Source organism: Mchenga conophoros, linkage group LG5 (genome assembly GCF_057382185.1).
Source record: "Mchenga conophoros isolate Kocher_MC1m ecotype Shallow Benthic linkage group LG5, M_conophoros_male_GT1.1, whole genome shotgun sequence".
Lineage (NCBI taxonomy): Eukaryota > Metazoa > Chordata > Actinopteri > Cichliformes > Cichlidae > Mchenga > Mchenga conophoros.
The window spans coordinates 13,787,691-13,803,253 of record NC_140530.1 but is presented as its reverse complement, the minus strand read 5'-3'; positions in this window follow the sequence as shown (position 1 = coordinate 13,803,253).

Sequence of the window (15,563 nt, the reverse complement as noted above, 5' to 3'; positions counted from 1 at the left end):
CCCCACAGAGTCTGGGGTAGCCCACCCGACCCCACCGCAGAGAAAACTGCACCCACCCCATCATCCAATCATCTCCCAGACTACATAAGACAATAGACACCCAGGTTGAGTTCATTCTCCACTTCTCCTATATCTCTCCCCCACCTGCAGAGTGAACTCCTGTAGAGAGGAGACCTCCTGCAAAGATATAACAGCCTCCCCACCAGTTAGAGAGCCCTCCAGTGGGGCCAATGCACCAGAGGTCCCCCGCACGGGCCTGCTGTCAGAGAAGAGCTGATGTTGATGCTTTTAAAGCGTTCATGTCGTTTGATGTTTGAGCTGATAAATGGTAGGTCTGAAATTTCTAGATTATTACATAGTGCCTGTTCTACATCTATCCAGGGTTCATCTAAGAAGGTGTGTTTGAACCATCTAGAGATGAACTGAAACCTGTTGGCTAAAAAGTAGTGATTAAAGTTAGGCAGATCTAGTCCTCCTTTATCCTTGGTCCTTTGTAATGTTATTAAGCTGAGGGGGGTTTATCTTTCCAAAGGAATTTAGAAATATACGAGTCTAGAGATCTGAACCAATCTTGTGATGGCTTACTTGGGATCATTGAAAATAAATAGTTTAGCAAATTAGCAAGACCATCATTTTTATAGTGGCGATCCTTCCCATGAGTGATATGGGTAGAGATTTCCATCTAGCCAGATCGCCTTCTTCTGTCTTTAAAAGTGGGATGTGGTTTAATTTAGTTAATTCTGAAAGCTTAGGTGAGATATTGATACCTAAATATTTAATATTTCCAGATTGCAGTCGGGTAGATGAAGAATTATGGAAGGAGCAATTAATCGGAAGAACTATAGATTTTGACCAGTTAATTGAACAATCTGAGACACTTGAGAAAGAGTTTATCAATGCAATTACATCAGAGAGATTGGTTTGTGAGTTTTGGAGAAAAAGCAACACATCATCCGCATAAAGGCTGATTTTATGTTCTATATTTTTACATTTTATGCCCTTAATTGTTGTAGCCTGTCTAATTACTGCTGCTAGTGGCTCAATAAAAATTGCAAACAGTGAAGGGGAGAGTGGGCATCCCTGCCTGGTGCCCCTCAGGAGACAGAAGCTGGAGGATGTTTGGTCATTTGTTTTGACTGTTGGGGAATTATATAATATTTTTAACCAGCTTACGAAAGAGTTTCGAAAACCAAATTTATGTAAAGTTGAAAATAGAAATTTCCAGTTAACTCTGTCAAACACATTTTCTGCATCAAGAGACAATATTATGGTTTCAATGTTTTTACTGCATGAGTAGTCTATTAAATTAAGTAATCTACGTGTATTTGTTGATGAGTGCCTACCTTTTATGAAACCAGTTTGGTCAGGATGAATCAAAAGGGGGGTTATTTTCTCCAGTCTCTTTGAGAGAGCTTTGCAGATTATTTTAAGGTCTACATTAATAAGGGATATTGGACGATAGCTTGAAGGAAATACAGGGTCTTTGCCTGGGTTTAGTAAGAGACTAATATTTGAAGAGTTCATATTAGGTGGTAGTCATTTTCTTTGATTTCCTTCAACATTCTGTGAAAAACTGGTGCCAGGATCGTCCAGAATTCTTTGTAAAATTCTGCTGGAAAACCATCTGGACCTGGAGCCTTATTATTGGGCATACTTATCAGAGCTTCCTGGAGTTCACCTGGTGTCAGTGACGAATCCAGTGTCATTGCTTGGGTGTCTAATAATTTTGGAAGAGTTACATTGTCGAGAAATTGATCAATTTCGTTTTTAGATGGGTTTATTTGTGGTGTCTATAAAGTTTCATAGAAATCCCTAAAAATTTTGTTTATTTTTTTAAGGTCATATATTGTATTCCCAGATAAATCTTTAACAGCACATATGGTTGTTTTTTCTTTATTGATTTTTAACTGGTTAGCTAGAAATTGTCCGGATTTGCTACCATTTTCAAAATTTTGCAGGCGAAGTCTTTGTACTAAGAATTGATAAGATAAGAGAGAGAGATAAGATAGAACTTTATTAATCCCTCGGGTGGGTTCCTCTGGGAAATTCGATTTCCAAAAAAGCACAGCACCGACAGAAGTTACAGAGTTATACACACACACATATATATAAATACAGAGACAATATAAATAAAATATACGAAGGGGATAAATAGAATAAATAGGAATAAAAATAAAAATACAAGTGAATTGCACATTTCAAGTATTGAGTCTATTGCACTGTTGACTATTTACAAAAGTATTGCACAAAAGGTATTGCACAGTGAGGTGAAGAGGCACTACAGCTTAGTTGTTCCCTCCTTTGTCCTCCTGTTTCCCCTCCCTCTCCCCTCCAGAGAGGAGTTAAACAGTCTGATGGCGTGTGGGACAAAGGAGTTTTTAAGTCTGTTAGTTCTTGTCTTTGGGAGAAGCAACCTGTCACTGAACAGACTCTTCTGTTCTTTTTATTAATAATTTCATTTAATTCTAGTTTTGTTTTGCGTATTTTGTTCAATATTTCTTGATCTTGGCAGGACACATAGGTTTTTTCTAAGGATTTGATGTTTTTTTCTAATTCCTGAACATTTTTGTTTTCTTCTTTCTTTTTATGTGATGAGAAAGAAATTATTTAACCTCTCATCACAGCTTTCCCTGCTCCCCAGAGGACAGATGCTGATGTTCCAGGAATGTCATTATAGCTTAAATATAGAGTCCATTCTTTTTTAAAGTATTTGATTAACTTTTCATCTTTGAATAGTGATGTATTTAATCTCCAGTTTTTACTTGGCGTAGTATTATTCTTGTGTATTAGTGTTAAAGATACAGGAGTATAATCGCTGACAGTTATAGGGTGAATCTCAGTGTCTGAGATGTCACTCAGCAGTGAGCTGCTGACTAGGAGATAATCCAGACGAGGGTAGGAGTGATGGACATGTGAAAAGAAAATATATTCCTTACTGTTGGGGTGAAGGGAGCGGCATGCATCGCAAAGACCAAAGTCGCTGTATTGAGCCTATCCATTTCTTCATTTAGCCCCAGGTTGAGGTCCCACCCAAGAAGAAGTGTGCAAGCTAGGTGTTCAGAGAGTGCACTAAAAAATTCGTGGAAGAATGAGGGGTCATCAACATTTGGACCATATACACTTACAATACATAGCGTTTGATTAAGTATAGATAGTTTAACGATTAGGAATCTGCCCTCTGGATTTATAACTGTGTCGAATATTGTGAAATTAATATTTTTATGTATTAAAATTGCTACTCCTCTTTGTCTAGAATTATAACAAGCTGAGAACACATTAGGAAACTCAGGTGTTTTAAGTTCATTCAGACCTGTGACAGGCCTGTGAGTCTCTTGTAATAAAACAACGTCTGCCTGTAGGTTTTTATGTTGGTTAAATATTTTAACCTTTTTTCTCTGGAGCCAGCTCCATGCACATTCCATGTGACAAACCTTAGTGTGCCCATAGTTGTGTGTTTGTGGCGAATGATGTACGCTGTGTGTCTCACTTAGACGGGTGAGGAAAATGGAAACACATCATTTGTTTGTAAATAAAGAGAAGAAAAATGCACGTCGAGAAGCTCCATAGGTCTGACTATGTGTGTGCCTAATAACTAATATGAGCAAGTGTGAGCACATCTGAGTGTGTGTGTCCTATATCTGTGTGTGCTGTGAGGCTAAATGTGGTCTCCCGCTTCCTGTCTTCGGAGTGCGATGCGATGCACTCTTTCAAACCCTATGTTTTTCACCGTGTCCCCCGGTAGCTTCAGGTGGGTTTTAATGAAGCTTCTCACGGTCGTTTCCGGGTCCTCTCTGGCAGACTCTGGAAAACACAAGATTATCTCTCATGCTACGGGCTTGTAGATCAATAACGGTCTGTTTTATTTTCTTATTTTCTATGTTTAACTGGGTCACCTTTTTGGCTAGAGATTTGACCGAATCCGGCAGCGCGGCGTTTTCCGCAGCAAGTGTTTCCACCTGCTGCTGGCTGAACTCTTCCTATAGAGATTTAAATTCCCGGCGTAAGAGCTCCACCAGGGACAGCCTCGCATCAAAACTGGACAATCGCTTATCGATTGACTCCAGGATGTCTACAACGTCTTTGCCGGCAGGCAATGTTGTGCCGGGGGAGTCTGCCGGGCGACATCTTTTAGATGACGGCGTCTCAACTTTGGCTGGGGAAGACGCGTTCTGGGCCATCTTCATTACTAGGTCATGGAAGCACCAGTCGATGAAATCTTGGAGAGCGTCTAAACTCTCCTCGTTATCCTCCAGGGTGTTGGAGATAGTTGGACAGATGTGGTTAGTTAAATTACAGCGAGGCTGCCAGTGTCCGGCAGCCTCGCCTCTGTCAGTGCGCCCCAGGGCAGCTGTGGCTACAATGTAGCTTGCCATCGCCAGTGTGTGAATGTGTGTGTGAATGGGTGAATGACTGAATGTAGTGTGAAGCGCTTTGGGGTCCTTAGGGACTAGAAAAGCGCTATACAAATACAGGCCATTTACCATTTACCATTTATTTGGAATACTTGATGTTTAAAGCGTTTTTAAATTCTATGCTACCATTTGCGTTTTTCCTCCAAATCTCCGGCGTCTGATGTCACCTACAGCATAATTCGCTTACCTCCTCCGACTCCACGTTTCTACAAACAGAAATTCTGAAATATTGCAGTAAAAACACAATTAGTTATAACATAGCTATAATACATTATATTTCATTGTTATTTAATTAAATAAATGACAATGAAATTCACATAGATGATGGTAGAATCATTAAATGTTTGAAAAGGGTGTTCTTACTGGTTATCATCTCCTTCACCTCCCGTTTGACTCGAGCTGGCCCTTGGACATCTTGCACCAGTCAAAAGAGACTTCTGCAGTGCTGTTACAAAACACACCAAGTGAATGGATTGCATTTGGCATCCTAATGAGGTGTCTGGTAAGTGAGTAAGTGACAGATAGAAGCGCTGCACTAAGTTACTAAGTTGAATGAGGTCTCCTTGAATGAATGGAGCCAAAACCTCCACAAGTTCTTTGAGCTGACTCAACTCTCTGGCTGATAACCTGAGCCTTTTATGACCCTGGGCCTCCAAGAATTTGGGGATTCCAGTCAGTGACTGCCTCTACAAAGCGTAAAGTGCTGGTCCATCTTGTTGATACAGCTGTAGGGATGTGCCGGATGGCTCCACAGACACCATCTCAAATGCTTCTTTTAGTCCACAAGTAGAATGTAGTAAACTATAGAACTTAGTCACTCTTGCCATGACAGTGTTCAGAACGTTTGTCTTCTTCGGTATGTGTTGTATAACAAGCTGTAGTGTATGTGCAAAGCACTGCAGGCGTTGTTGTTGTTGTCAGCAGCTGCTCTCGATAGATTCCATGTCATCCTAAAACTCCTGACTTGAGTCTTCCCGGAGATCAAAGTTTTCCAAGTCTTCAGCATCTTTACTACTTGGAGCAGATGGAAAAGAACTGTGAAAGTCCAGGCTGGGGAACAGCACTAAAACCCCATCTCATAGAATCTTTATTTAACTAAACTTTTTTGTTTTATTTTGGTTCTTTTTAGACAAAGTAAAGATAGCATTGGTTTTCTGTTTTTATCCATTTGCACTACACTTATTTTAGTGTGATATAAATGATTGGAGGTGGAAGCATTAATTCCACAACATGCCTCAGAGACATCTGGTTCCCTCCAGGCTTTATGTCAAAGCTGCACTTCCAGGCAGGTGCATTCCCTTTGTGTTTGAGACAGGGGAGCAGAGTACTGCGGCGTAGAGGAGATCGATCCACCCTGGGAAGTGTTGTCTCTGCCTCTGCATGACATGAGGTTCTAACATAAAGGGAGAGGTCACCCACCTAGAGTCAGGCCGACACACCTGTGCCCATTAGGCATGTGTGTGTAAAAGTTCACTTACACACACACACACACACACAAACTCAAACATATACGTCTAAGCTTACACTTAATAATTTTCATAGAGATTTCAACTTTATTTGGTTGACAAAATCAGTTGAAAATACAGTTTATTTTTATGTTGTCCTAACAATAATGTCAGAACTACATCAGCTCAGATTCTGGATGCGTATTCACATTTACGTAAGATGAAGTTGCCTTGGGAACATCTCCTAGCAGCATCACCCTTGTTAACTTTCCTACTGCCTAATGATTCAACACCTCAGTAATGAGGTCTAGGTGGGTAATTAACAACAACCCCGCATCAGAGGGGTTTTTTTTCTCTCTTAGTAGTAGGACATATAATTACAAGAAGATAACACTTCTCAGATTTTTTTGACAAATGAAGAACTCTGGTTTATGCAAGGCGTATTCAAAAGATGAATATATAAATATATTAACCATGAGCTATCACCATTTAGGTTACAAAAACATATGCAAAGTGTTACTAAAGGGAAGAACATTTTAAGCATATTGTTTTATTTCCATTCTACAAACAGCTCCCATAAACCTGATCAAATCTTGTTCATGTGCAGCACTATAAAATGTGATTTCACCATGTGGATTGAGTGTAGTCAGTATATAAAAGCTGAAGTTTATAACAGTCCTCTTAATACATTTTTCTGTCAGCTGCATGAGTGAGTTGGAAAGAAAGATAGTGAAGGCAACAGTGAACTTAGCCCTTGTGATGTGTCTTTCCCTGTGGGCTTACTATATCCAGATTAAGGGAGAGTTCACAGATAGGCGACAGGCTCCAGCACCCATATCCAATCAGACGGTTCCCTCAGGGGAACCATGTGGTGCACACATATGTGGCCACAGCCTCATAGCATGACACCACAGTGTCCTCCAGGAGTCCTCCACAAGGATCAAGGGAAGCTGTTCGTGAGAGAGTAGCACTTTGCAAGAAGACTAGGTGGTGTATTTGAAGATCAGGCAATGCATTGCATGAACACTGGCAAAGTATGTCATGGTTTGTGCAAAGTTCTTGAGGCACTATTAGAGCAACGAAGATGAGGAGAGGAGAGAAGGAATGTCCCAATGTGCTCATGTCTGATTTTTTGCAAAGCTCACACCTTTAAAGGACCTCAAAAGCTGATCTGAAAGTCTGTTTGTAACACTATTAACTTCTTTGTAGTGGAGATATCATCTGAATTTCAGGAGCGGGACCACTCCCCCTTCATGCCCCTCCGGCCTCAGACCATAAAAGCCTCCCTTCTCCAATACCTGTTGTTCTCATTTTCATGCCCCCCCACCCCCCAATTTTCCCTCTCTTCTCCTCTTCTCCTCTCTTCCTTTCCTTAATTCATTTCCTGTTAGTACATGGGGATCTGCCCGGCCCGGGAGCCGTCACCAGTCCCCTTCGAGGCCTTCCCCAAACCGCAGCACCAGTTCACACTTCCTCATCCCTCATTGCCCATCGTTACCGAGGATGTGGTCCCAGCTATTGAACTCATTTTTATCCTTATTTGAAGATTCCTTACATAGGTCACATGTGAGTAGCACTGTGAGCTAAAGAATAACATTACGTGTACATTATTGGTGTGTCTGCATTCTTAATGTTACGCATACGTTACGTGCATGTTATTGTTTTTAAATACATTTTGCTTAAAAAATGCTTTGTTATTTTGATGTCACTGAATTGTGTTGCCATGCATATCTGCAAATAAGTGTTCATCAACCAGTGACGCTAATGGTGCCTGTGATTGATTACTTTGTCATGTACAATGAATATGGAGCTTGCAAAGAAGAAGAAGAAGAAGAAATGTAATTATTTATTATTCTTTTTTGTGTTTCAGAATTGCTGTACCTTTGCCGTACCTTTCTTTCTGTTTGACTGTATACAGTGATATAATGAAGAAAGAAAGAATAAGAAGATAAATTAACACACATGTTTGTGCTTTAATACATGAGCAAAGTAAGCAAGCACTGCAGACCAGTAAATAATTAATCATTGTATAGTTATTGGTTTAAAGAGTTCACAGTTTTATAATCGTACATCCTTCCACAGGTTTTTAAGAACACATTACTATGAAAAGCCTTACACAGTGACAAAAAACAGTCCAACACAACTCCCAGAGCCATCACACTTGATCTTTATGAATGAATCACACTATCCTACCATTTTCCTCTCATCTCCCTTCCTGCCCCCTACAGAACCAGAGCAAAGCCATAGCTCATATTTTCACTGACAAAAGAGGTGACAGTGAAAGGAAAGTGAAAAGGCTATAATAAATGCTATGGGAGAGGTACAAGGAAGAGAGTGCAGCGTTTGAAAATGGTAACCTTTTTCACATGCTGATTTAGTATTCATTATTAATGACCTTTCTCTACCTGAGCAAAGCTGTTGCCAGGAAGCCCCTTCGTGTTGGTGTCTGCCAGGAGCTGGGGAAACTGCGGCCTTGTTCAGACTTGTTGGCTGATGGATTTCGATGCTTGGTATGCGTCTTTCGCACAAATACTGTTTAATTTGTTCCGCAGAGTCCACACACTGTGTAAAGAATGGTACGAACATAACGGTCAAGATGTTAAAGTTCAGAGTGGCATGCTGGACACAAATTAGGGGTCAGAAAAGGCAGACTGGTGTTTTGCTATTTGCATTGTCTGTCTCTACCTGAGAGGAAAGAAATAAAAAGAACGGTGTGCAAGAAGACGGGAAGATAGGCAGCACGTGCAATCATCCACTTCTCTCAGTCATCTCGCATTTGCCTCTTTCGATTTTATCAAGATGGCATTTTCATGCTAATTGATCTTAAAAAGCAACTGTGCACACGGTGCATTGTGAGTGTGCTGCTGTGAATGCGTGTGTGCGTCGTTGTGAGCTTGTGTGTTTGAACAATCATCTTAAATGTGCTCATCCAGGCTCGATATTCTATTCACAGAGCCTACACACCGACAATCACTCCTACACTGTGAGAGACATGCTCCTAAGCACATTCAAACTTCACTGGCAGACAGTACTGTAAAACTGATCTATCTATCTATCGCTCCACCTGCCTGTTTATCTAGCAATTCTTTCTATCACTCTACCATTCTTTTCTCCGTCTGCCTCCATTCATCTGTCATTATCAGACCAAAAAAATGTAACACATACTTCCTCTCCTTTGCCGATAAGGCTCTCTACACATCATTCAGGAGCAAGCTGTGGGGACCACCAAAAGACACACACACACACAAGTAACTCTGTGAGATCTCACCTCAATTACACCATTATTTCTTTTGTTGTAATTTTTCTGTCTAAGTCTTCAGAAATATGTCTTTGCTGCCTCTTTTGTCTAGCCAAACGCCAAATTATTATATTGCAATCACGGGCTCTTCTCTGTGCCAGGGATTTACTGTGCCGTCAATATTCACTATCACTTCCTCTTTGCAGCTATAATTAGACTTCTTGCTGCCATTGTATTGTGGAGAACTTCAGCCAAACCACAGTCTTCTGTGAGACTTTGGTCCCACTCTGATGACATGGATGGGAAATTTGTTGCATGGCCACGAGATGTTATTGACAGTGATATTTCTGTCAACGCTCTCCATAGTAAATTAAATTAAAGAATACTTTGTGATGATGGTGCTGGTTTAATTTTAGTAGTTAATGCCAAAAGGTCAGTTTTTTGATGCATTGTGTCGTTTTTTTGTTTTCCTAGACCCACTGAGCAATACCCTCTTCTGATTGCACTACATCCCCTGATCAAAAATACTATTTTATGTGATAAGGCAAATTGTTATAATTGCCCGACAACAACAGCTGCATAATATCATTATCATCCATCCCTAATTTTAAAAAAAAATGAATTCAATTTAACCGCACGTGATAATGGGCCTGTTGTGCTTAGTACAAATCAGATAGCACATCTTGTGGCCACAAGTAATTCATTATATTCCTAAGTATTATTAATAAAAGAATATTTTTCCCACCTATCACCAATGGGAGCTCTGTGGTAAAGATCGGAATTTGACTAAATCAATTAAAATACCTTACTTTTCCTTCACTACTTCACAATCACAATTTTTATCACAAACTGCATGCTTGTGATCTGAGTTACCTTTATAAATATTTAAGTCTTTTTTCTAATGAAACATACATTAACCAGCCAATCATTAGGTACACCCTTGGAGATGCTTAACACAAATATCTAATCAGGCAACCCAGAGGCACCAGCTCAATGCATATAGAGATGTAGCATGGACAAGATGTCCTGCTGAGGTTCAAACTCAGCATCAGAATAGGAAGGAAAGGTGATTTACTGACGCTGGACCTGATATGTTGTTGATGCCAGATGGGCTAGTTTGATTTTTTTCAGAAACTGCTGGGATTTTCCCACACATCCATCTCTAGGGTTTACAGATAATGGTCCAAATAAAGAGAAAACATCAAGTGAGCAGCAGTTCTTTGGACAAAAAATGCCTTATTGATGCCAAAAGTCAGAGAATAGCTGAACTCCAAAGAGGTTATATGAAGGCAGTAACTGAAATAACCACTTATTACATCCAAGACCACACTGACTGACATTGGAAAAGCATTGCCTGATCTAATGAGTGTAAATTTCTTCTGCGAAATTTAGACGGTAAGGTTAGAATTTGGCATAAAGATTATAATCTACCTGAGTATCTTAGCTGACCACATCAATTAAACTGGTTTCTTGAACATGACAGTAAGTTCACTGTACTCAAAAGGAGAGCTCAATACAAAAGAGCACCTTTGTGATGTGGTGTAAGGGAAGACTTGCTTCATGCAAGCAAACAAATCTGCAGCAACTGTTTGATGATGTCGTTTCAGTATGGACCCAACTCTCTGAGGAATGTTTTGATCACTTTTTTGAATGTATACCACAAACAATTAAACAACGCTGAAGACAAAAGGGACCCCAACCCAGTGCTAGCAGGAAGTAACTGATATCATGTTTGGTGAGTGTATATATGATTTTAGACATGCTAAATGGGTTCAGTGGGAGATTATCTAATATGAAACACTATATTTTAAAGTTTCAGTCTTATGACTATGGGTGTCTCATGTGACACTGTTTATTGCTGAATGAGGTAACAACAGTGTACAGCTGCCAGCAAATGAAAGTACTGCAATATTGATGCATTTGTAGTATTATGAGCAGCATGTCTGTGGTGTCTTTCCAGGGGGAAATGCTGTATTAAGTTACTGCTAATGTAAACCAAACATTTCCTACTGCTGCAGCTTCACATTAAAAGCATTTCACCGTGGAAACATGAGTTGACCTTTTTTATTAAGTAATCTGCCACTGACTGCAAAACAAGACAACAGTCACTTTCTGCGATTTTTGACAGCAGATCAGTTTGAAATATTGCACGGAGTAATGGAACAAGAGGGAGAAACCGCAGCGAGCTGTTAGATGAAGAGCTGCAGGCGACGTCTCGGTGAGGTAACCAACTTTCACTGTGCTTTGCTGTTCGCAGGCTCATGCCGTGTGCAGCATAAAATCAGATCACAGTTGTTCGCCGAATGATGGAAAAATGGCTATAATTTGTGAACTAGCTTGTTTTGCTGCCCCCAGAATTGTTTGACCTGTTGTTTTAAAGTGCTGCTGCTTTTACCACCAGTAGCTTAACTACAGGTTGTGCCAAATCAACCAAGACTGAAACCTTTGAAGCTGACATTTTAAGTTATAATTCTTAAGATTTCACCCCATGTTGGATTTTTTTAATACCTGAGGTTAGACATGCATTGTAATTATGCAGAATTATTTGACCTGTTGAATCATATATCTGCTGTTTCAGCATATTAATTGCTGGTTTACTGGTGCTAAAAGTGTAAAAAGAAAATGTGTATAACACCATAGAATTCTTTGGTTATAAAATAAGGCGTCATCAATTGCTTGGGAATGAATCATTCTTTTAGAAATTTGTAAAGAAATAGATAAGTGCAGAGTTTATACACCAACCATTCAAACATTAAGAGCTATGACCTCAATACTTTTGATCACATTGTGTACACTTAATGAATTATTTAAAATTCTCTTAAAAACATGGCAAAAATCGAATTCACGAATTCCCTCGATTTGAGGTTAGGGTAAGGTTAGGTTTAATTTAAGGGAGTAGTGCCATAGGCTCATATTTGCTTTGGCATGTTAGGCTTATATTCATATTCTCTGGCAACCAGCGTGATATTTTCAGATATTTAAATGTATGCATGTGTAGAAAATACAATATAAAAATGGACATGTTCAAAAAGTATTCTCACACACAGTGATACATGCACTACACCTCATCTTCTCTCAAGACATTTTTTGCCCATGGGTATACCAAACAGCCAGGTGTTATCGTGCTCCCCTATGAGTCCTGTTTTCCTTCCCAGAGCAATTAATGACAAACTGGAGTTGGAAATTGTGGCCCCAAAATGGCTGCCTATCTAGAACTGAGGTGTCACATCACCCTGACAACCGGGGCAAGCCCTCGGAGTATCATCAGTGTGCACCAACAAAGCCAGGAGTCAGAGTTCATCCCACCTCGTGACCTCTCTGTGGAATTGATCTGTTGTGGTGGAAATGGGATTTTGGTGCTGCATGATTCAGACAGCAGCGAGTAAATGAAGTCATTTTCTGTCTATGATGATTGATTGCATGTATCATGTATGACATCAGATCCAACAAGCCAGTTTTATAGTCAGAAAGAACACAAAATAGAATTAGGTTAATTATATGTCACATTTATGAGCGCGAAATCGTGCGTGTGCGTGGGTGTCAAAGGTAGGAATGTGCACGGTGCAATCGAGTGTATAGGTGATGTTGTCAAGAAGCTGGTGTTTGTAAAGAGACTTGTGTGTTTTCAGGGCAGCCAGTCAGTCAAGGAGAGGAGCTGTCAGCATGGCTGATCTGTGCAGCCGGTGCTCGGCACAAGCAGAGACGCCTACCCATGTCAAATGTCACAGCGCTAATCTCTTTCCAATGCAGGCCAGGTATAACTGCAGGGGCATGAGGTACACACACCTCATTGCTCCACATAGTAAGAGCCCCTTGAGATCCAGCAATTCGCAAATCTACAGGATTTATCTTAATAAAAAAATAGCACCCTGTTGAGATTATGATGGCATATGTGTAATCCACTAATTTTCCAGTTCTTACAGAGCAACGGGGATTACTTTCCTGGTCATATCAAGTATGGTGGCACTGTATAAACTAAGCTGAACTCTTGGTTTTTATCACCCAATGGTGAGTGGAATGTGATTCGCATACTTACATTATTGTGTTTAATTATGCAAAACAAGGTCTAAATGTATGTGGATGTACTTTTATATCAAGCTCATAATTTCATGTTGTGTATTAAACTAAACAAAGGTTTTAAGACATGTTTAGGCCACACATCTGCTGCAAGGCCGCTTTGCAGATAATTCCAAAGGTTTAATGTGTTATTGAATGTGTTTGTGGCCTTGTTTGTTTTTGCCTAAGGGGAGATAAGTCACCGCCTCTTATCCCTGTGTCAACAAACTTCCACTGGAAGACTGTTCACTCCACACATGACCCAATAAAATGCTTTTTCCCCCCCTCTGGAAATTAACGAATTCTCTGTCTCCGGATCAGCAGCTATTTTTGTATATATGCATTTGCATAATAAGTGCTTAACATTTATAGCTCCCCTTATTTATCACATAGTAAACCTATAGTTTTATGTGTAAGTTAGATTGGAATCTTCGCATATAATAAATACATTTTAAACAATCATAATATTATAGATATTCTAGCTATAGGTATCTGTATCTATGTAGATATAGATCCGGCTTATGCCAAGAACAGTGTCATTTTCAAAAGATGCACATTTGAAACTACTGCAGTAATTTTGTTCCTGGCACATCCCTTCCAATCTCTAACAAATTGTTGCTAATCAAGTTAAAGAGGACCCCCCCTGCCCTTCTTGTCCCTCTAAACTTTTTGAGCATTCAGTCATGCGCCTGCCATTTCCTCATCCCTTTGTGCTCTTCCTACTAAATTACTGAGAGGTGATATACAGCCCGAGTGTCCCAAGGCTAAAGGAGATTTAGAACTTTGTCCCATATGAAGGAGAGGTGAGAAAAGACATTACTATGCAGAATAGGTAATATTGAAAACGCCAGAGCACTTTACGGTGCCCAATGCAGATTATCAATCTATTTGTGTAACTTGGCTACTTCATTTCCCTTTTCATTTATTTGCCTTGCTGCAACCGTTTACAGTGCTGAAACTGAAAATTGAAGCAATATTCCTAGGCAAAATAGCCATCTTCTGAGGGATAGAGTGACCTCTTTTGTTGAGCTCAGAGGAATCTTTTGAGAGAAATGGCATTTCTACATATGATTATCTACACCTTGTTTATAGATTCTTCTCCAAGGCCTTCAGCTTTGTCACTGAGAATTTATCGGGGCATCTTGTCTTATTAAAGAGCAACACTTGCCACCATTGTGCTGTATTAAATTTAGCACCACGGACAGAGGCACGCTTTGCTTGTCTTCCCACTAGTTTCAGCACCGTGGATAGAGGCTTATCTCAGTCAGCATTCCTGTGTTTAAAAGCCTTTTTGTTGTTGCTGTTAAACAATTGCAATCTGTGAGGCTGTAAATATTAACAGTCCAAGTCTTGATTTATTTTGCTAATGAGCACTGAAAACTTAATTATAATTCCATTGCTTCAAACAAATATGAAGGGGGGTATAAAATAACAGTAAATAAATGTGGAAATTGTCTGACAGACTGGGTGTTTTGAGTATTGCGGAAAGGATTTGCAAGAGCTACACAATCGTATTTGAGTATACCCAAATGGACTGGAATAAGTGCCATTTGGGGAGTGCACAGACACGCTGTAACACGTCTTTCTCGCTAACTGCGTGTCATCAGTCCGATGGGCTCAGCCACCGCAGCCTCTCCACTACCTCTCAGGTAGGTTGTGTGACGAAGCAGACCACGAGGGACCCGTTGTGGCGCCATACCTTGCGTAATCATCGCGACAGTACCCACTGAACATAATTACAATGATTTGTGCCCTCCCATTTCACCCTTGTATTAAAAAATATTGCTGCAGGTAACTCAGGCGTGAGCGCAGACAGGACTGCTGTGGTGAATGGAGTGTGGCCCCGAGGGAAAGCTTGGAGAGCAGAGCACAGTGTCATGCCAAAGAAAGCCAAGTCCCACCCCCCGGCCCCCCTCCTTTCTCCACTACCACCACCATCACCACCACCCCCGCAACTGCTGGGGCTCGGTCATGCCGTGAAAACGGGATGACATTACCGGGCCATTTAGCTGGCGGAAGAGCGGAAAGAGGTGAGAGAGGCGCTGTGTCGCCCTGAGAGTGTGTCTTTTGTTATTTAATGGTTAGCTAATTTCTGGGCGGGGTGTCGGGTGGGGTTTCCACACATCCCCCCACCCCCCCACCCCCTCCCAAAAAAAGAGGAAAACAACATAGCACAGCACGAATTTTAAGAGTCATACCCTGGCCTTACTGTGGCACCTCGGCGTACATATGGCTGCGCGCATGGCAGTCCCCCAAGGGCCCACTGTGAGGTAATGGGTCTGAATCATTCTATTTAAAAGGAGTGTCCAGCAGACACAACTGCCAAGAGCCAACTAGCTTAACTTCACTGTGAGTTATTCATCGTTAACATTCTGCTTTGCTGACCGCTAAAATGGCTTTCATTAGATTGGA